Genomic DNA, 22,057 nt, shown 5'->3' on the forward strand with positions numbered 1-22,057 from the left:
AATATTTGTTTAAATGTTCCGCTTTTACTGTTTATATTCCATTTGCATGTGGGATGTGGAAAGATGCATTTTAATCCAAACAGTGTAAATGAGAATAGGAAAGAAATTGCATTTTCACGTGCCGGTTTCTATCAGACCACTTCCACGTTGGGTTCAGTTTACATACGTGTGTATTGTTGATAAATTTATATATGTGTGTGTATATATATAAAAAACCTATGCATATGCAATTTAGAAACGTGTTTTGCAGTAACCTAAATGATGGTCCCAAATCTGCCAGCTCTCCAGCCTGAGTCTTGGTTCCTGCCTTTGGCAGGAGCTGTGTGGTTACCCCTTAGCAGATGCTCTTAGTGGTTGGTGCCAGAACCTTCAGGAGTCCCTTGAAGTTTAGGAATACTTCACAGACTTGATGTTAGATGAAGTAGAAAAATCAAACAAAGCTTCTAAAGGCCATCCCTAAGCAATTGTAGCATAGCCAGAGCAGCTGGTATTCCCTACAGCAATAAGGTGATTAAAAAGAAAAGGCAGCAAACACCAGAAATCATTACTGGAATAAGGACTGCCCCAGAGGTGGCTTTTGTAATTTTTAATTTTTTATTTTTTTGAAGTGCTCAGATAATGTTCACTGCACTCTGGTTATCTGACCCCTATAGCTGGCAGCTCAAGCCAGGTATAGAATTGTAGAATCATGAAAGTCGGGAAAGCCCTCCAGGATCACCTGGTCCAACCATCACCCTATCACCCACTGAACCACGTCCCCAAGCACCACGTCCAACCTTTCCTTGAACACCCCCAGGGACGGTGATGCCACCACCTCCCTGGGCAACCTGTCCCAACGCCTGACTGCTCTTTCTGAGCAGAAATGGCTCCTCATTTCCACCCTGAATGTCCCCAGCACAATTTGAGGCCATTCCCTCTTGTCCTACAAGGGTAGGTGACCCCTCCACCATTCCTTGCTCTTGCTATCTGGGATCGAGTCAAAACCTATTGACCGTGAGCTGAAGACTGCTGGTGTAGCTCTTGTCTATGGGAAGAGTTGAGGTGTGTTGGTGCTGCTAAAGAACTGTTTTATTACTGGGCTTGGACAGAGAAATGGTTCGGCCGCGTCCTGTGCTGATAAGGTCCTATAGGAAATGTTGGGATTTGATGGAAAAGCACCACAATCCTACCATTTGCAGCGTGACCCACATCTGCAGCTTTCTGGGGGGGATGTGACCCTCTGCTGTCTGTGAATCCCAGTTCCCTGGAGCTGCAGCCCCCCAGTGACCCCAGGAGATGGGAGGGATGCCACAATGCTCCCAGCGCAGCCTCGCTCCCTGCCTGAGCAGCCTTTCCCCTCCAGGCAATTCAGAATTCCCTCTCCGAGGCTGACTCCCCTCTTTAGATGTGCTGTACAATGTCTCTCCACTGGATACCCACTGAATGCCTAATTTTTAACCACTCTGTCTGTCAGATCCACAAAAGCTGTTACTGGAGGTGTTTGCATAAAAGAGCTCCACTATAGGTATCTGAGAGCAGCTGGTGATGCTCTAGACAGTATCCAGCAGCGCTGATCCAGGCAGGATGCTTTAGTCTCCCTGGCTTAATGGTTATGTGCATTTTCTTAATGTACCCTCCCCCTCAATTGCCTCCTAAATTAGCATTCAGGATGTGTCCAGCCCTGGAAAGAAAAGAAGTTTGGAGCCTCTTCCTTTCAGATGAGGCGAGGTTCGGTGTTACTGGAAATAAAGCAGGGATCTGAGATGGGTTGTGTGAGAAACACTCCGTAGCCAATAACTTAGGCTCAGGCGAGGATCTCAGTGAAGTAGTAATTTATTCGCGATTGCAATGGCGGGCGCCCCACAAGCAGGAGAGAGCGCATCTACTAGTTCCAAAACACAGTTTATATACCTTTTGATGGCAGGACCCTCCCCTGTTTCCCCACTGAGTGGGTAATCCAGGTTCACAATCTATCTGATGCTTCACAAACAATGCATAGTCTTCAGTTGCCGGCCTGTTAAATTTCAAATTTCTTTTGACATTTTTACTGCTTGAAGTGGTAATGTTTCTTCACTTATCTGACTTGACTTGACACCGTGATTTTCACCTAATTGTCCTAAGGAGACTGGTTGTCTGCATTTTACTAGGTCGCCTGCTAAACTTTCTTATCACTGTAAGCATATCTCAGTACCACATTCCCTCCTTCTAAACAATGTAACTCTGCAAAAACAACATTTCTATTCCCACAATTCCCCCCTTTTCTTTTTTTTTATAAACTGTTGATTTTTGCAAAACCTTTCTCTAAGGTGCAATTTGATAGACTTCTTCTTCTTTGCTTTCCATCTCCTCACTATCTCCTTATCTGAGTAAGGTGGTAGCTCCATGGTCATTTGTTTCAATAGTGCGGTTTCAGTTAACCACTGTACTAGTCCTCTTACACAGGGGATAATGCAGCAACCAATGGCTGTCAAAACTCCTACAACTATGATCAATGTTGCAAATATGCCTATTTTTTTTTTTTTTTTTTTTTTTTTTTTTTTCTGCCAATTCACTGGCAAGGGTGGTAAGCCCTTGCAATGCTCTTGTTACCGAGCCATCTGGGACACTATTGTTGGGTATAAGAGTGCAACAATGGTTGCTCAGTATTACACACACAAACACACCTACTTCCTCTGCGAGCATCATATCTAATGCTATCCTGTTTTCCCAAGCCATTTTGCTGATGGCATCTAGTTGTTCAGCGATTCCTCTCATCGCATCCTTGGTATAATTGATGAATCTCTGCTGATTATAATAGAAATAATTAATCCAATCCACATTTTTATTGATTGTTACCCACCAGAACAGTGACTCAAACCCTGCAGCAATTTGATTTCTGGCTTTATGTTCATCTGGAACTCCTCTAGGTACCCCAATAGAATCTATATATACTCTATCATCAAATGATATTCCTAAGCCTCTTTTACTTCTGGGTATTTGTGATGTTTCTCTTTCAAATGCCAGGGTGAAGGGTATAGCTAATTGAACAAGTGCTCAAGTGCCTTCCCAATTAGATGGTAGGGTGGACCGTAAGATCTTCCCTCCACCGTACCACCAGAGATCTGCCCTGGGGATCTCTAGTCTTGAGCAGTTTCCCATCAAGTCCTTGGTAGCACAAGGCAAATTCTCCCAGACGCCAGGTAGCACTCACACCCTGCCGTGAGAGGCAAGCTGTATGGTTACCTATAGCTGTAGAGAATGCAGGGGGAACCGTGATATTGTTATCATGCAAGAAACAGCAAAGAGAGACTTACAGGCCTCATTTCCCCAGGCAGTCTTTTCTTGGTACAATGCAATCATACATCGCATCTCTTGGGAGTCTTTGGTCCACCCCCCATGGGAAGGGCACTATCTGGGCAATCAGTCATCCCGAGGCACAAGCATAGCAGTAGCTACAGTTGAGACTCTGGACGGTATATTTGACCCATTCTATCCAGGCATTCACATCCCTGTACCTCGTTTGAACTGACACATTTCAGAGGGCCTCCTGTTTTCTCTCCTGTTTTCTCCTTGAGTTTCTCCCTTTCTCTGATGGCAATAGAGGATTGTTTCCATACAGCTGTTCTCAATCTGGCTGTTGGGTCTCTCCCAGTTATTTGTTCTCTCTGCTCAATTGTCGTTGGGCATTTAAATCTCCACAAGCTAACACCTCACAAACATCAAACGTGACAGATTGTGGTATATAACCCTCTGTCACAGTCACCCATATTTTGATGGGGTATCCCATTTTTGCTATTATCTGGTCATGCCTTTTCCAAGTTGCCAATTGACCGAGGCCTTCTCTGAGGCCTAGAATCACTAAAAACAAAATTAGTAATCTATTTTTTTCCCTGTCATTATTTTTAAACCTTAGGTTTCCAAATAATTATCGATACAAAAAATAAGATGTACACTACTACTATAACAACCCCCCCCTTGGGAGCACTGCAATTCACTATAGGTCTGTTCTTTCTCTCAATCACAAGTCACAGTCGTTAGTTACCTGTGAAAATAAAAGGTTAGTTTACAATTGTAAGCTCTTATCCTGCTCAGAGTCCACTATGAGATTTTTCTCTTCAATTTCAACTTCCAACAAGTCTTTCGTAGGAACAGCTTCCCAGGTACTAGCGTCGACGGATGCCTTCACTCGAGTATAGTGAGTCCAACCTTTTCCGCAGTTCTTATGGCTGTTTCAGTGGTCAGTAATTGTTCTTCCCATTCAGGCCGGAGTTGACTCTTTCCAGGTCCGAATCAGGACCCGGTTTCCTGGGTGATGGTGGTGAATGGGGAATTCCAAAGGTGGGGTTTGAGCCAACAACCCACAGGTCCTGAGAAATGACAAAGAAGAGGACAACCCCAGAATACAGTTCTTAAGAAAAGTCTCTTGTTTTGAATTGTGGTATCTCATCCCTTCTGCCCAGATAGGGCAATCTGAACAGCATCTCATATGGTAAAATTCCTGTATCCTTTCTTGGTGCTGTTTAAACCTGTAGGAGTAAGCATTTTACCCAAGGAAGTTGAGTTTCTAACACTAGTTTAGTTAATTGCTTCTTTAATGTCTGATTCATTCGCTCCACCTTCCCAGAAGAGGAGGGGTGCCAGGGGCTGTGAAAATCCCACTCAATCTCTAAGGCCTGCTTTAACCCTTGCAGTAAAGCTTTACGCCCATCCATTCACGTGGTCAATTAGGACAAACAAGTAACTCAGTAAAATTTACCCGTATACTTTGGAAAGGTCAAATCCCTGGCTCCCGTCCTCTTCTAGATGGGTTACAGAAGACCTTTTTATTTACCTTTTGACATATGGTACATCCTCTGCATATGTGCTTCGCTAAAGTGTATATTCCTACACAGACATACTTTCGTAGCACAACATCACACATTGCTTGCACCTCCCAATGACTCTTCTGATGTAAAACAGTTAATATTTGCCTCATTATCACTTTATTCAGCATTTCTGTCCCATCAGGGAGTATCCATTTTCCTTCAGACTTCATAGCTCCTGATTCCTTAAAAAATCTTTCTTTTAAAACTTTTTAGTTCTTTCTTAATTTTCAACAATTCCCTGAATCCTCTCTGCATTTATTCTTTGTTTTCCTTCAGACATTAGATGCCTTAAATACCTGACTTCTCTTTCTCCGTATTGTAATTTATTTATTTTTTTTAATACTCCCAAGCCCTGCTTTCCCAGAAAGTTGAATAGCTTGTTAGTAGCTTTCTTCACAACTCTTTTCTCCTGTCCTGACAATAGAAAACGATCCATATATTTGTTAACATTAATACCCCCTTGGGAGGTTGTAGTTGCTCCAAAATCTTTTTTTTTTAGAACTTAACCAAATAGATAGGTGGCCCAGTAAACCCTTGGGGTAAAATTGTCCACCTATATTGTTGCTTCCGCCCCCATTTCAGGGTCTTTCCAGTCAGAGGTGAATATACATGTATGTTTGCTCTCAGGGCCTGAGAGCACTCCATTAATAACACTGTTATTCCAGTCTAACAATTTACTATTTGAATGCCCAATTTAATCATTAAATCCCTTCTCAACAAGTTAGTCCCTGCCTTGGGTACATACAATAATTACCCAGTGATCATTTTATCCCCTGGTCTCAGGTTGGTATCCCCCAAAAGTGGCACTGTTATTCCAGCCCCTTCTACCCCCATCACTTTTTAGGGTTTCATTAGTTAAGTTAATCCCTGATGCTTTACAAGTCAGTAATGACCCCAGTGTATTGGGTTTGATGGCAAGGTTCGGGGGGGTGTGAGTGGGGGGGGCGTGGGAAACTGCAGTGGCAGCACCCGTGAGAAAAACCCAGAAGCCTCCCCGTGGCAGGTAAGGGACAATTTCATCTGGCCCCTAAGGGGCTCACTGCCGCCCAGAGCCAAGCCATGAGCAATACAGTCCGTGCCTCTGTGAGAGCACATCCACGAAAACAAACAAACAAAGAAACAAACAAAAACCTGCTGCTCAACAGCAGTTGGGAGAGCGAGAAACCCCCCCGCAGGCACCAAAGTCAGTGCAGAAGGAGGGGGAGGAGGCGCTCCAGGTGCTGGAGCCGAAGCCCCCCTGCGGCCGCTGGAGAGGCCCCTGGTGGAGCAGGCTGTTCCCCCCTCCCCGATGCTTGGGAAGCTGACCAAACACCACAGCAAATATACCAAAACTTCTAGACTGTTACTTAGATAATGCCTACATCACCTTTCCCTGCTCATTCAACTTCAGACAGCTCTGTTAAATATTACATGCCACACCTTTAACCCCTTCAGCAACCCTTTTAACACTTCCTTTATCTTTCTCCAGCCTGTACTTTTCTAATACCAGCACCAAAGGCTCAGTCAGGGTCCAACTTAATTCCATACCTTTTCCCTCCAAGATAAACAACATATCAATATAGCATATTTCATCCCATTTTCCTTCTTTCCTCCTTCTTCCACTCCAGATATTCCTGTTTGAAGTGGCCAGCCTGGCCACACTTAAAACATCTTATCAAAGCCTGTCCCTGCTAGGACTCAGGCCACAACACAGGCAGCCTTCTTTGCCTGCCATTCCTTCATCTCTCTTCCTCTCCTTTCCATCCTGGCCCTAACTCCCCCGAAGATTTTCTTCCTCTTTCTCCGACCCTCTGCCTCACTACCCGCTGCACTGTCAATACCATTAGTTTCACTCTCTTTTTTTTTTTTTTTTTTTTTTCCTTCTTATCTCCCCTCCAGACACACGCCTCCAGGGCCTCCCGCAGGAGGGTCCCCCAGTGACTGTTCACTACATCCCCCCACCTTCTGAAGCATTTTCTGCGTATTTTGCCAGGCTTTAATCACACAATGAACTTTCAAGAGCCCTTGGGATACTGGGTCCTCAGGTCTCATCCCCAAGTACTTTCTCATTCTGACCCCAAGTCTCTCATATGATTTCTGTGTTGTACACTATTATTATTCCAGCCAGGATTGGCAAGTGGGTATTTCTGCCCTGCCGGAATTACCCCTGGTCCTGGAGGATGAGCTCTTTCCCATTCTTGTATAGCAGCTCTCCTCCTGATCATTCCCATTTCTTTCCCTGTAAACAACATACTTACAGACATAATTCCCTCCCCCAAGAGTATAAATCAGGTCGTAGGAACTGGTCTAATTGTTCAACTAGGCTGTTGGGGTCCTCAAATAAAGACTTCCTCTCCTTCTTAAAAGTCCTAACCTCTCTGCTGGTAAGGAGGAGGGGGTAGTTCACCGAAGAGGATACACAGTTAGCGTTAGTACTGTTAGTATCAGGGAAGGCAAAATTCTCAATATCTCTTCTACCTTGTTCTAATTCTTGCCGGAGCCTAGGGTACGATACTTCTTTAGGGACAGTGTTAATTACAGTCCCTGTCTCCCTTCCCGGAGTGACTGCTGCTGCCAACAGTTCAATATTAAGATTATAGGGAGCATAACTTGGCTCCTTCTCTAAAAAAAGGAATCTTCTTGTTTACACATAAATTTAAAGCCTGAATTTTCATCAGACCCGTATTTTGGCCAAAATACTGCTGTTTCCTTAATTGGTTCTTTTGTCCAGACTGATACACAATATTTAACCTTTTTTAAAATTATTTTTCTTTTACAATCCCTCTAATTTTGGGATTATGTTTCCAATTTCTTATCATTCTTCAGGAAGAACTATTAGTAGGCACTCCCCCAGGGATATCTCCCTGTCCCCTGGAACTCATATTTTCCCATTTTTCCTAACCCTCGCCAGTATGTGCTACAGAAATTTCCCTTCTGCAGTGTACCACACACCAACGTACTGAAAAATGGGGGTGTACCGCCAAGCACTTCCCCGTGCAAGCGTTACCGCACACCTATGAGTTTACCAGATTCCCTGGAACTCGTACTTCCCATCTTTCCTAACCCTCGCCAGTATGTGCTACAGAAATTTCCCTTCTGCAGTTTACCACACACTAACGTACTGAAAGATGGGGGTGTACCGCCAAGCACTTCCCCATGCCAGCGTTACCGCACACCTGAGTTTACCAGATTCCCTGGTGTACTTCCAAGCACTTCCCCGTGCAAGGATTACCGTACACCAGATTCCCCTGGTGTAGTGCCAGCACTTCCCCGTGCAAGGGCTTACCATACACCAGATACCCGACCCCCAAGGCAATACTTAATATTTCTTACCTTGGTCTGTGCACAGAGTTACCGGATCGATTCTTAAAAACCCGGAGTGCCTACCTTCTTCCTTTCCCCACTACTTCACGGATCCTGCCTCTTTAACCAGTCTCGGGCCCTCTGTCAGCTTTCCGCAGAACCGCCACCGTCGATGCACAGGACCGCTGAAATCAGCGGGGCATGCCTTCCTGCTGCTGCGGCGGTGGGGCTCCCCAGTAGGTGACTGGATCCCGGACGAGCCCCCAAATTGTGAGAAACACTCCGTAGCCAATAACTTAGGCTCAGGCGAGGATCTCAGTGAAGTAGTAATTTATTCGCGATTGCAATGGCGGGCGCCCCACAAGCAGGAGAGAGCGCATCTACTAGTTCCAAAACACAGTTTATATACCTTTTGATGGCAGGACCCTCCCCTGTTTCCCCACTGAGTGGGTAATCCAGGTTCACAATCTATCTGATGCTTCACAAACAATGCATAGTCTTCAGTTGCCGGCCTGTTAAATTTCAAATTTCTTTTGACATTTTTACTGCTTGAAGTGGTAATGTTTCTTCACTTATCTGACTTGACTTGACACCGTGATTTTCACCTAATTGTCCTAAGGAGACTGGTTGTCTGCATTTTACTAGGTCGCCTGCTAAACTTTCTTATCACTGTAAGCATATCTCAGTACCACATTCCCTCCTTCTAAACAATGTAACTCTGCAAAAACAACATTTCTATTCCCACAGGTTGGGGCAGAGGGTGCTGGGCTGGGCTCGGCACCATGGGGCCAGCCTGGGCTCAGCCTCGCCTCTGGGCAGAAGTGATGCTGTGGTGTTTTTTTTTTCCTGGTCTGAGCCCCTGATGGGGGTCCCCAGGGTGCTGTAAGCAGCTGGGTGCTGCTTACGAGGCAGCAAGGGGCCTGGGTACAAAGCCTCGAGTAACCCACGTCCCTCTGCGAGGGGCAGGGTGCGTGCTGCTCGGGCTTTGCTGGGCATCTCTGGCAGTTTCCTGGCTGCGTGAGTGTTTAAAATGCTGAATGATTTCTTCATCAAGCCTTTCTGCATAATTAATGACCGTGCTATGAAAGTGCAGCACTTGTAGGATTTGATTGGTTTTGTAGTTTTTTGTTGTTTTTTTTTTTTTTCTTAATGTCCTTTTCTTCCTTTTGTCTTCCACCTCTCCTGCCCTTCATCAATGCTGCGCTTTTAAATATGAAATTGGTTTGGGTTTAGGTTAAGGGAAATGTGTAACAAATGAGTAAAAGTCCCTTAGGAGATGGTCACTGGGCAGTGGAGCCCTGACGTGCAGCTGAGATCCTTGGCTCCCCTCACCCCGTGCTCTGCTCTGCTTCCTTGGGCTGCTGGCCAGGAGCACTTGTGGCTCGTGTTAAACACAGAAGTGGTCCTGAAGAACTCGTGCTTGAAGTCTCAGGTTTTTAGGGCTGTTCGTGCCCTCAGGAGCAGCATTTCCCTGGGAATGGGAGCGTGTGCTCGGTGCCCCACGTTGCCTTGCTGCGGTGGCAACCTCTGGGGTAACTGGAGGATTCAAGACGAGACGTGGTAATGGAGGTGGTGAAAAATGCTGAAGGGTGATGTGCCTTAACGAGGACAGATGCACGAGGAGGCAGGTGCTGTTCTGCTGCTGCGGCTCACAGGAAACCAACCACAGAAGTAGATTTAGTGCATGCAGGGCTTGTGGTGCGCTCGGAGGTGCAAATATCTGATTCCAAAGTTGATATAATCAAAGAGTGAGAGGAGATTGGATGTGAGAGGTTAAGTTGCTGTAAATTAAAGCAGCTCTGCTGAACTCATTGCAGTTGTCCGGGGTGTTTGCAAATGTGACCGAGAGGACTCGGCTCTGTCTCTCCAGCTGATGGTTGGCTGGAAAATGTCTTTTTTCCAGTAAGTAAAAGTGAGCGGGGCAACTTTGTCTTTGAATCACAGGATACTTCGTGCTCAAGTCTTTCTGCGTGTACTGTGAGCCAGACAGACCTGTTGTCCTCTTACAAGCTGCAAATTACGCAGGCAAATGTAATTACCCATTCCCTTTGTTATTAGTGTGCAGCGAGGAAGCTTCAAGCTATCGGCCCTTTCTTGGTATTTCAAAGCTTCCTTGCAAGATGCATCCTTGATATTGAACACAATGAGATGTCCTTTTTTTTAAATTCAATTAAACATTTGCCTACTGTGACTCTTTATTCACTGCAAATTGTCTCTGTAAATAATCTTCATCAAAAGTCAGAACCAATCCCCATTAGTTGTTTAGATTAATTAATGAGTCCCCCTGGAGCCACCCAAATGAATTCAATTTAAACGTCAACAACTTGGCTATGGAGTTTCCCAGGTTGGCATTAAGACAATATTAAACCTGCAATAAGTCACATTTAAAATGTTAATTCAAAGAAGCTCTCCATTTAGAGCATTTAATTAAATCCTTAAATAAACTGCATGGGCTCAATACCAGATGGTTCTGCATTTTCATTGCAGCAGAGAGCCTTGAAGTCATTGAGGGAAGTAATATTGGAGGCATGGTGAAGATAACCAGGATATATAGTGTAATAAAATCTAATCTTGTTTCCAGCAGGGAGATTCAGTGTATGTACACAACCTAGGCTAAAATTGTAAGTTAATTACATTAACCCCAGTGTACTCTGGTATCTGAGCAGCCAGAGATGAAATTAGTCTTTTTCCTATCATAAGATTCTTTTCAACTTCACTATATTAATTTTTAGCCAAATACTTACTCATAAGGAAAATTGAAGTTAATGTAACCAAAGACAAAGTAATGCAGTCTTAATATTCTGAAGGGATTACGGAGGGCCGTGAAAATACACTTTGCAAATGTCACTCACTTTGAATGGATTTGTGGTGGGAAGGTGGGGGAAAAGAATTATGGCTGTGAGCCACGCCGTGCTGGGGCTTAATGAAAGTCGTGATTTAAGAAACTGGGGCCTGAGGAAAATAAGTAAATAAAAGATCCAGACCTCTGTCTGGGGCCCCGGGGCCTGGAGGAGGCTTGGTGAGTTGCCTGCTCTATCAGGTGGCAGAGGCGTAGGAGCTGTGAAATGGGGCTGTGCTGGAGGGAAGGGTCCGAACCTTGGTGTTGTTGCAGGAAATGTCCCTTTGGCATCACGAGCTTCGTGCTGCCTGCTGACAGTTCCTGCAGTAAGCTGAGACTACGATCCTTCACCTCTCTAGCTAAAAACTTGAAATGCCGTTGGGAAGATGGGGCTTTTTCCCTCAGTTGTGTTTGTTTAAAAGTTAAAATTATGCTCCGAGTCCTTGGGTACAAGATGCTGGTGGTTCAGAAGATGTCTGTCAGTTCCTGTCCTGCCTCTGTCCCCTAAATGCTGCTTTCCACGTGCCGTGGGTGCCTCCTCTCTGGTGCTTGCTGTAAGCTCCTCCAGCAGCCTCTCACCATGAGACCAACACCTCGAGTCTTAACTGAAAGTCACAAGAAAATACAGGTCGTGTTTTACAGCTCGTGGGGAGGGAGCAGGCATTATTCATGTGGCTCAGTGAGAGGAACAACTTTTATATCTTAATATTCCAGAATGCGTAATTCAGTTTCCAAAAAAATACGGGTTCCTTTCTGTTGGGTGATGAAGTGCAGCAGGGATGGGAGGCACAGGTGGAGGTGCAGGTTTGCTCTGCTCGGATTTTGCCTGCAGGAGGACTTGAGCCCTGTCCGTGGGCACAAACTTTGCACGTCCGATTGCACGAGGGCATTGAGCTGGTGACGGCTGCTCCGCGTCTGCTCGTGCTGCTTGCCCAGTGCTGGGGTCAAAAGGACCCCGAAGGGCTGTGTTTCCTCGGAGGGGCTTTGGGATTCTTCTTGTGGTTGCCCTTTCTCTCCTCACCCCATCCCACAGTGTTTGGGGGGGACTTTCCCTGTGCCCCCAGTCCCTTCCTGTTGTTGCAGCACAGCCAGGATGCGGTCGCTTCTGCACGGCGGCTGCTTCCCAGGGGCCTCGTGCTGAGCGATTTGTGGTGTGCTGGGGGAGGGAAGACCCAAGTCTTGTCACTTCGGTAACTGCAAGCTCCTGAGCTGCCCCGAAACTGGAGCAGAGGCTGAAATAACCCTTCTGGTGTGGATCTGAGCACCACTGTGCACATGGTGTGCCTCTGGCAGGGACGGGAGGAGCTTGCACAGCTTCCCCTCTCCTGCTTAGAGAAGCCCCGGTTGAAACGCTCTGGAAATCCCCTGATTCTGGACCCATGTGAAAAATAACTCCGGTTTAAACAGCCTGGTGAATTCACAGTCATCAAAACTGAGAGCTTCTCCACCAAGGGAGGCATCAGAATGTGTCGGTGAATTTTACCTGTTCTTTTGCCTTCTCAGGTGGCTTTTGTCTCAGGGTCACCTGCATGCCCGAGAAGGCTGGAAGCACTCAGGGTTTGGCTTGATTCTGTCCTCAGGGTATCTTGGTGGTCAGCACTGAGCATCTGTGAGGAGCTCCGTACAGCCTGCTGGCTGGGGAGCTGTACAGGGATCAGTCTGGGAGGTGGAGGAGAAATGCAGAAGTCCTATTTCAGCAGGCACTGGCAGCAGTCGGCCACGGCCCCGCTTGCTGAGCTGCAGATGTTGCTCGCCTTCCGTGCTCGTGCAGCACTGCAGTTCCCAGCCCAGGTAACTCCCTGCCCATGGAGGACTCGCACTGGGTTGTCCCCCGAGGCTTAGGTGTTGTGCCATCATCCATGAACTGAAAATACCCGCTGTGAGTTTCTCTCCTACATCGCCCCAGGGTGCACCCACAGGAGCTCCCGCTGCATCGCTGAGGTGTGAGCAGGCTGAGGGGTGAGCAGGCTCCTCTCCGTGCTGCACCCCGGGCATCTGATTAAGTCCCATCAGAGGTGGAGGGTGCCAGGCTCACCCTGCTGCTTCTGCTCCCGCTTCTGATGTGGTCCTTGTGCCTCTAACAGCTCGTAGCATTGTGTTTAAACATGAGGAGGGCGTTCAGAGCAGTGTGAACGTGCTGGTGCCTTGTTGGCGTGGGGATGGGGAGGCGCTGGGAAGGCTCCTGGAGCCCTCTCCCTTCCTTCGGGGGTGATGGACTGGCAGGAGGACAGGGCATGGGGTGTGCCTGGTCGCAGGGAGCTGGTGATTTGGTCACTGGGCTGACTGCCTGATTTCTTCCTATTGATTAATGAGGATTCATTTGATAATGTTAGGCAGCTCTCCAGGTATTAGAGATGACAGCTTGGTGTCTCTGGGTGCCTCTAGCACCGGTGTGCACCCTGCCCCTCTCGCTCGCCGTGCTGCGTGTTGCCGTGTATCCTGTGGCTGCTGCTCTGCTGTCTGCGGCTTGATTGAGTTAGCTGGTGCTGTGGGGATGCAAAACCAATGAGGAGAAAAACAACAACCCCAGAATGATGCTTCCAGTACCGAGTGAGCTGTTTCCCTGGCAACACCAAGTTCTCGTGATGTGACTGCTCTGGCACTGCCCTTCTCACCCCGAGGTACCCGCTCCGAGCTGCAGGGACACCTCGTGCTGCCCGGGGGCGATGGGGGCACCAGCACAGCCCTGGGCTGGGAAGCAAAAGGACGAGGAACACCGGTGTAGCTGTTCATGGCTTCTTATTATATCTCCTTCTTCTGAGTCCATCTCTGCCCAGTTTCCTCTTTCCTCCTCACCAGATCTGGCATTTTGAGCCTCCTCTCCTCCACGTTTCTGCCTCTTCATCTCTGCCACAGGATGACTGCGTGAACGCGTGGCAAAATGTTGTGCCAGCATGCTGGCAGAGGCGCTGCAAATGCCACTCTGTGCTGGCTTAGGTCCTAAAGAGCTGGCAAGCTCTTCATTTCCTAACACCATTTTAAAGTGTCAAAGCTGTGTAGAAGCTCATCCAGCCACGGAGTCTCGATGGCAGGGCTCCGACTAACAAGTTGCTGTGCCTTTTACAGCTCTGCGTGACCTCTGCATCGGCAGCCCCTTCCCTCAGTGCCTGCGTGGCCGCAGCCAGCGCGGGCATGCGGGGAGGTTTCTGGAGCTGCCCCTAGCTGGTATTTACCTGCAGTTTTCTCTGTTTGACTCCAGCAATTATGTTTGTCCTTTCCTCTGCCTGTCTCCTCTCAGTTCTGCTGCTCCCCTCTCTTTATGAAGAGGTAGGGCAGCTTATATTTAAAGCCTCTTTTATTTCTCTAGGGCTTGCTGGGCAGGGATTTACGAGTGTCTTAATTCTGCAGAGCATGGGGCAGGGGCGAGCTCGCTCACCTCTTGGTGGTCAAAATAGCTCCCATTATTTGGATGTACTCTTAAAATCTTCCCAGCTACTGGTATTTAGGACGTTGTCTGTAGGTTTTAAGCTTTAACCATGCGATAAGAACAATGGCTTGCCTGCAGCGTAGTACCCGAGCTCCCAAGTACGGAGGGCTCAGATAAACGAATGCCTAAATCTGTGGATTTGCTCTGTCCCACTCCCTGACCTGCAAACAGAGTCTTAGTATGAAAATATGCTTTTAAATGTTTTAAATGTTAAAAGCTGTTTCAAATGCTTTAAAATATATAGCAGGTCTTGCCTGCTAGAACCTCCTTTGCCCCCTGGTGTCTGCACTGTAGCAGAAGGGATGGCTCCTGCAAGGGCTGCCTCAGCTCTTCTCTTGGTGAAGTCAACGACAATCCTCTGCTTGCCTTTGAGGGTGCCAAGGAGCTGCTGCTGTGTCCAGCCAACAATCCCACCCGCTGTGGGGAAAGTTGGGAGGTCTCTCTGCTGTGCTATGAGACCCCTAAACAAAGCCCATCCTGAGCTATTGGTGGGAAATGAGTATTTTAGTGCAGAATGAGTACTTTAGCAACTTTTGGTGGCTTTACCTTTTATTTTCCCAGCCCAGCTGCATTGTGCAGTGCTGTAGCAGTGAGGTGGTGGAGCTCCGTGTTCCTCTCACTCCTCCTGAGCATCCCGGGGTCCCCTCAAGCTTCTGCTCAGCAAACCCGACAAGGGGTCCTGCAACAAGTGGGGGGAGCACCGCCAGGCGGTCCAAAGCCTTGCAGGAAAGTGGAAAGAATAAAAAGAATGCCTTGGGGGAGGCTGTTTTTTTTTTCTTTTTTTTTCTTTTGTTTGCTTTCTATTCTGCATGCCTACCTTCAGATGGGAAGTAAAAACAAGATTTTCCTCGCCTGTGGTCATTACACGTCTTGTGGCATTTTTCGTAAGACACGGGGATCTTGGTGAAATCCCCCCCTGGTTAATGACGTGCTGCCTCCCCGCAGAAGTTCCCGCAGTTGTGAGTAGCTGCTGCCTTCCCCCTCCTCTCCCTGCCATCAATTAGCGCGCTGCCTCGTTAGCTCTTTTATTGCGTTTCCCTGTAAAGAGGCTCGGAGGTGGTTCTGTCAGGGCTGAAGGAAACACGCGGTAAATAGTTTGTGTACTGCAATATTGGGCTTAAGGAAGCTTTTAGGAGATCTGGGGGTGAAGATTTGTGTGCTTCCCCCCCCCTTAATGAGGGCGAGCGTAGCAAACGTCTCAAAGGTATCAACCGCCAAGCACCTGAGTCCACCTGCGGCTGGAAAAGCAGCCGGGGAGCTCATCTGCGAGCTGTGTCGGGCTGGGGAACCTCTCCGCTTGCTTTTTGTCCTCCTGTGTTTGCATCTTCCTTATCTGAGCGTGGCGACAGGCAGCGCCTGGCACCAAATCCCAAAGGGGCTGAGTGGGGTGGCGATGGCAGGGACTCTGCTGGAGCCCAAAGCTTCCCATACGGCTTCTGGGGCTCTCCAAAAAGTTGAGCGAGTAGTTCCATTTAAAAGTTATTATTATTTATTTATTTATTTTAACCTTCACATTCAAGAATTAAAACTTGCGTTTACTGCTGTGGTGGTCGGGAGGGGGATGTGGACTACCCCTGGCCAAGGCACTGCACAAATAGGGCTCTGGAAGCTCTGAGCCCTTCATCCTGGGGTCAGGATCATAAAACGGAGTCAGGACCACCTGCGGGGTCTGGCTGATAAAATGCTCCTGGCCGCAGCTAACAGCAAGCACAGTGCAGCAAATACCCCGTGCAGTGGCCATTCCTCCAAACCACCACTTAAATATAAGTTCCTGAAACACCACAGGTCTGTGACTTTCTCCTGTTCCCCTCAAATGCTCGTGGTTGCCCAGAAAAGGCGGTTTGGGGAGCGGGGGGAGCTTTCTGCTGCATCTGTCAGCACCTCCCCGATGCTGGGCTCGCTGCTCCTGCAGTAAGAGTGGGGCTGTTGGCTTCTGGAGAGGGAGAAAACATCTCGGAGGGCTTTGTTCTGTGAACAATCAGTGCTCCTGCCCACAGGCATTAGTGCAAGTGGTGAACAAGCCGGTTAATTACACTGAAATCAATGCTATTTGCCTGGATTTAAAGCATTCTTCTTGCATCGACTCTGTCCTTCCTGGTTCAGCTGCCGTGCAGGAGGCAGGCGCTGCTGGGCTGCCCGCGCTCCTGCACAGCCACGATGCCACGGTGATGGGCACGTGGACCTCTTCCGAGCCCTGGCAGCCAGGGAAGGGGCTCAGCTCCAGACACACAGCCTAAATTTGAGCCTTTAGCCTTCCTCCTGAAGGCTGGGGCACGGGGATGCGGGGCAAGCCCTGCTCCCTGCGGGTGGGTGCTGGCAGCGCTGCTCCGTGCCCGAGGGGCTCCTGGCCCCGACCTGCTCAGCCCAGGGACAACGGGCAGGGGAGGCTCCTTGACACAGTTGTGGCATGTCAAGCACAGCTCCGTTCTGGTAGCTTCTCCCACCTTTGACTAATTGCTGACCTGACATCTTTCTGATAGTGACCTTGTTTCAGCTAGTAATTCAAATATCTTTCAGTGTCAGAAATAATAAGTGCCACAGTGAGATGAACAAGCAGAGCTTAAGTTGAGCACAGATTAATGGGGTTTTAATATTCCTAATTTAATCACTCCTTTCTGTCTGAATGTGTGCAACATGATGTAGCAGCTAATTATTTTTTTAACCATGATGAGGATCTTTCCTAATCATTTTTATATTTAACATGAATGAAGGGAGGGCAGTGATTAATGAGGGAATAAATCTTATGAAACAGAAGCAAGCACATGATCAGTTAAAAATACAGCTGTCTGATTTTTTTTTTTCCCCCCCTGCTTTCCCTGTACTGCAAAAATACTTCAGCAGCTGCACCTTTTCAGCTCAGTAACGAGCTGTCCTCAGCCCTAAGAAAGACCTGAAACTTTGCTTATCCCTCTGGTGGTTCTGCTGGCATTTCTGTGCAAGAACATCTCTGTGATGAATGCAGCATTTATTTTTCTTTTTTTTTTTTTAAAAAAAAAAAAAAGCCCCACTAGATACATTAATGGTTGGATAGATGTCTTTTCAAATATTTGTTCCTGACAGGGTGTTTGGAATTGCAGATGAGAAGCAAACCAGCTCTCAGCATCTGTCTGTTGCTACTGTACGTTTCCATTGTGTGAGGCAGAGACAAAGCCAGGCAATTCAAAGCTTAAGTGGATACTCTTGAGAGGTTTTTATTTTCCCCTCTCCCTCCGTTTTCTCACATTCGGCTGCTTCCCATCTCTCTCTAACCTCCAGCTTTTCCCCCCCCCAGCCCTCAGGCTTTGGTTCTGGGAGCCTGTCTTCTGCCTGCGATGCCCTGCTCCCCCCAGGGTCCCTTTGTGCATCCCAATGGGTGATTGGATTTTTTTAGGGTTTCTTCCATGCTCTCAGGCTGTAGGGCAACCCAGGCATGATCAGAGGTGTGGCACTGAGCTCTTTCCCCACCGTTTAAGTGCAGTGGTTTGTCAGTAGCATCAGCCAACGATTTACTTTGTTGTTTTTTTTAATTTTATTTTTTTTTTTGGTGGGGAAATTCTGTGCAGAAGCTCCTTTCCATCACGGAGACCACTCCGTGGGTTCTCAGCAGCGTGAGGTTGTTTTGGACGTGTCTCTTCTCACCAGCTAACGAGGAGAGTTTTAATAGCTGATCGGGATGAGCGGGGCCCCAGCAGTGCTGGCAGCTCCCCTCTAACCTCGGTGTCTCCCGCAGATTGCCAAATGGATCTAATTGGCTAAAAAAGAAAGATGGGCTTAAACACAGCTCCTGTTGCTGAACGCCTTGTCACTCCTCGCTCCTTGAGCAAAGAGCACCAAGCTCAGGGATCAGCACCTCGGGTGCCAGTGACACACGACCGTGGCTTGATGGACATAACAGAGTGCACTGGACCAGTTCCTAAAATTAGGGCTCCTCTTCTGTGAGACACTGAACTAAAGTTTTGCTCAGATCTGGGTTCTGCAGCAGAAGCATTGTGCAATCAAAAGCGATCCCAGGGGCGCTGGGTGCTTGCTGATCTGCGATCGGCAACGTGTGCTGGGCGCAGGTGGAGGACACAAGATCCTGTTCACGTGAGCCCATAACTGGCAGCAAAGATCCCTTGCGAGGGGAAGGGAGAGACTCAAAGCAGGAGCATGAGAGCTTCCAAATAGTTTTTTCTGTTTGTTTGTTGTGTTTTTTTGTTGTTGTTGTTCTTTGTTTGTTTTTTTGTTTTGACATGAGGTTTCCTCATCCACTTTCTGCATTGCAAATAAGTGGTAAATTGCATTTGACTTCCAAACTGCCTTTCCTTGAGGACAAGCTCCACTTTGGCCTTGAGTCAGTTGTGAGCTTTTAAAATTATTGTATTTTGTATTTTAAAATTGTATTTTATATGGTCAGCGCCTCCTGTTACCATTACAGGTTCCAGCCGACTGTTGTCTTTCTTCTCTAATTCCAGTTTTCTTGCAGCACAACTCTTGAGTCTTATGCTCCTGAAGCTTTTCCACATTCGTGTAATAAATAAATAATCGCACTTATTCTGCTGCCAAAGCCGAAAGCATGCACAGCTGTTTGCCACAAGGTACACTGGGACCGCAAGGTACAACGTTTCTTAATTAGACTGACCTGAGGTTGTAGGAGGCTTTTTCTTTTTTCTTTTTCTTGCAGCTTCATTAGCACAGGAACTTAATTGCAAATGACTAGACAAGCTCTGCTCTTGGTTACTGGCAGAGGTTAGAGCGTTTCTCACTGGGGTTTTGGTCCGGGGAGACGTTTTGCAGCTTGATTTTTGTGACGAAGGCTCTGGGTGTGCTCAGAGCTTCTGAGTGCCGGGCTCAGAATTAGCAAAGTAATTAGAGGCTCAAAGCAGAGGTAGGGGCTGAGCACAGCCAACTTTTTGCCTCTTAGAAGCCACACTGCAGAATCTACATGATGTTGGGAGGGCCGGGACGTGGACGGGGAGCTCTGGAAGCAGCTCAGGGGACGTGACAGCTTTCTGTGCCGCCGTGGGGCAGGGGGGGCTGAGCTGCCTGCTGGCCAGAAGTCACGGTGGCCTTCTGCCACCTGCTCTGTGCCACGGAACTGGTCCGTGAGCGATGCCCCAGCAGGGTGGCACCGTTATTAGCAGCATTAATAACATCGGTAACGCTTCCAGCAGGCACTGAGCTTTCCTGACCTGAGTCAGAAAGACTGAGCCAGCGTGGCTGGCTGTCCTGTCGTTAGTTTCTGAGTCATAAAATCCTCGTGTGCCTGTCGCTTGCGGTTCTGAAGATGCCTGCAGGGGTTGTGAGCCTGCTCGGGACGGGCAGTGGCTGCCCCAGGGGTCCTGCTTTGCCCAGAGGTGGGGATGGGACTTCTCTGTCCCTGCTGCGACCCTCCCCAGGCACCTCGGGAAGGTGTGATCCTGAGACGGGGCTGTCTGTGGAGCTCTGTGCAGTTGGTGTGGCCGGAGACTTTGGAGCTCGTTGCTTGGAGAAGCGCACAGCCAGCCTGCCCTGGGGCCTCCCGTGGCACAGGCAGTGCCGGGGCTGTTCCTGCTGCTCCCTGCCCCTTGTAGGAGCTGCCAGCGAGGTGCCCGCTGAGGAGCGGGGTGTGGGGGCTGCGTGCAGGGGGTTGCAGTGCGACCCGGCCCTTCCTTGCCCAGCACAAAGCCGTGAGCGAGCTCTGATTTCAACTGGTGAGGTATCCGCGTGATTTGCCTAGAGGAGAGAGAACCTGTGACCCTGTTCCTCAAGTCCCTCAGTCTTTCAGCCCTTCGGACTGCCAGAAGCCCGAGTAATTCCCGTCCCTGATTAGTCTGCCTCAAGGAACGGGGTTTGAGATGCCTGCGTGCCACCCGGCTTCTGCTGCACGGCAAACACACTCGAAAGCCTTTGTCGTATATAACCCACTCAAAGCGAGAGCATTCAGGTAAGGAAATGAAGGGCTGCAGGGCTCAGCTGTGCAAGATGAAAATAATTAGGGCATGTTTATCTCCTGCTCAGACCTACAGAGGTGAAAAGCAAGGGATGGGGAGGCTGGTTCAGAGGGAGCAGGGGGCGGGGAGGGAAGGACCTGACACAGGAGTGAATTAAACCTCTCCAAAAGGTTCTGAGACTTGGATGAATCCCCCTCCCTGCCTGGTCCTGCTCTAATGGAGGATGATCTGTGCCTCACCGCCTTTCCCTTTCAAGGTCTCAGGACCTGTTGTTTTCAAAGGTTAAAGCCCAGGAGCTATGAGGGATGGGGACACTGTTTAAAAGGTACAGGGCGAGGAACACTTTCAGATTTTGATGGGGTTCAGGTGTGCTAACATAAAGGAGAAGGGGGAAAAAAATCTTCAAAAAGTGAAATAAGCCTCTGCTCCCGTAGTTCTTTCAGCACAGCCGAGCCCTGGCTCAGAGGCTCCTGTTTCTCCTCGGGTTTGATGTTTTTCACAGGCCTTCCCTGCACACCACAGAGCTCAGGGCACAGCCGTAGCCAGGGCGAAGCCACTCTGCGGAGCTGTGGCTGCTCCTGCCTCTGTCCTGCCCTGGGCTAGGTGATACAGCACCCGTGGGGCACAGCTGTGCCAGCTCTCCCTTCCCTTCTCCCAGAAGAGGGCTGTGGAGCCCGCAGCAGTTTTTGCAGATCTTCTCGGATCAAAGTGCTTGGCTCATCCTCTGCTTGCTCTGTGCTCTTTGTTCTCGAGCCTCCTGTTCTTCCCGGCTCTCAGACCTGGCTTTCGTGGTGTGCACAGGCACGGTCAGAGCAGATGCAGCCCTTGGGGTCTGCAGGTCTGGTCCAGTGGCAGAACCCCAAAGAGAAGCCTTTTATCCCGGGCTTAGCTGCAAATCTCCCGAAGCCCTGAGGAGTTTGTGGTTTCTTTTTCTCGAAGGACTGCACATTCTCCCGCTGTCCCAACGTGCGTTGGTGCAGCCTGGTCCTCTGGCACCTCTCCGTGCTCCTCCTTTGGTCCCCAGAAAGGCTTTTTGTAGGCTCACAGGAGGGGCAGGGAGGGAGCTGCTTGCCCAGGCAGGTGCTGGGTGGCGCGGTGCTGTGCAGGGGCAGCCCGGGCAAAAAGCCCGACGCCGTGCTGTGAGTCTGGAAGCGTGGTTCCTGCTGTCCCTGGGTAACAGTGACGAGGTGAAGGGGAAGACGGGAAGGGATTTTCATTTAGGAAGGCTGTGCCCTGGCCCCAGGGACTTCTCCTTTATCTCCTCGCAGCGAGGTGCGGATTGCCGTGCGCATCTCTGTGGCTCTGCCGCCTCCCCTGCAATAAAAACAAAACTGGACGCCTCTTCGTTTGCACAGCTCACCTTTATTTTGGGCCAAAAAGATAATCTGCTTAATCCTACCGCATCCTCCATGAGACGCTGCTTCCTACATCAGTTCTGTGCCCCTGAGGGTAAAGAATTATTCAAGGCATCGAGCCTGACCTGGATTTTGTGTGATGTGATCGCATCCAGAGCATGGAAATCCGTGCGATCAAATGGCAAATCTCTGAGCCTTGGCAGATATGCCTCCTGCTCTGCAGCAGCACGTTGCCATGGCTACGTCTCGGTGCGAGCATCTCTCTCCTTATCCCAGCCATTTTTCCTGCCAGGGTCGCTGCCTGCGCTCGCAGCGCTCTGGCACAGGGCAGCCTCGGGCTGCAGCTCTGCACGGGCAGCGAGAGAGCCCCTGGTTTGAAACGGGGGGGAGCTGCTGCCAGAGATGCCTCACGTAGAAAAATAGAAGGGGAAAAAAATAAA

The 22,057-nt window shown here is 48.8% G+C and overlaps 1 protein-coding gene across 9 annotated transcripts in view; it reads left to right on the forward strand.

Annotated features, from left to right (window-relative positions):
* The window catches only part of TNRC6C (trinucleotide repeat containing adaptor 6C), a 287,922-nt gene that overhangs the window by 38,477 nt on the left and 227,388 nt on the right, over positions 1–22,057 (forward strand). The gene's annotated exons all lie outside the window — the stretch shown is intronic.

Source organism: Anas platyrhynchos, chromosome 19 (genome assembly GCF_047663525.1).
Source record: "Anas platyrhynchos isolate ZD024472 breed Pekin duck chromosome 19, IASCAAS_PekinDuck_T2T, whole genome shotgun sequence".
Taxonomy (NCBI): Eukaryota; Metazoa; Chordata; class Aves; order Anseriformes; family Anatidae; genus Anas; species Anas platyrhynchos.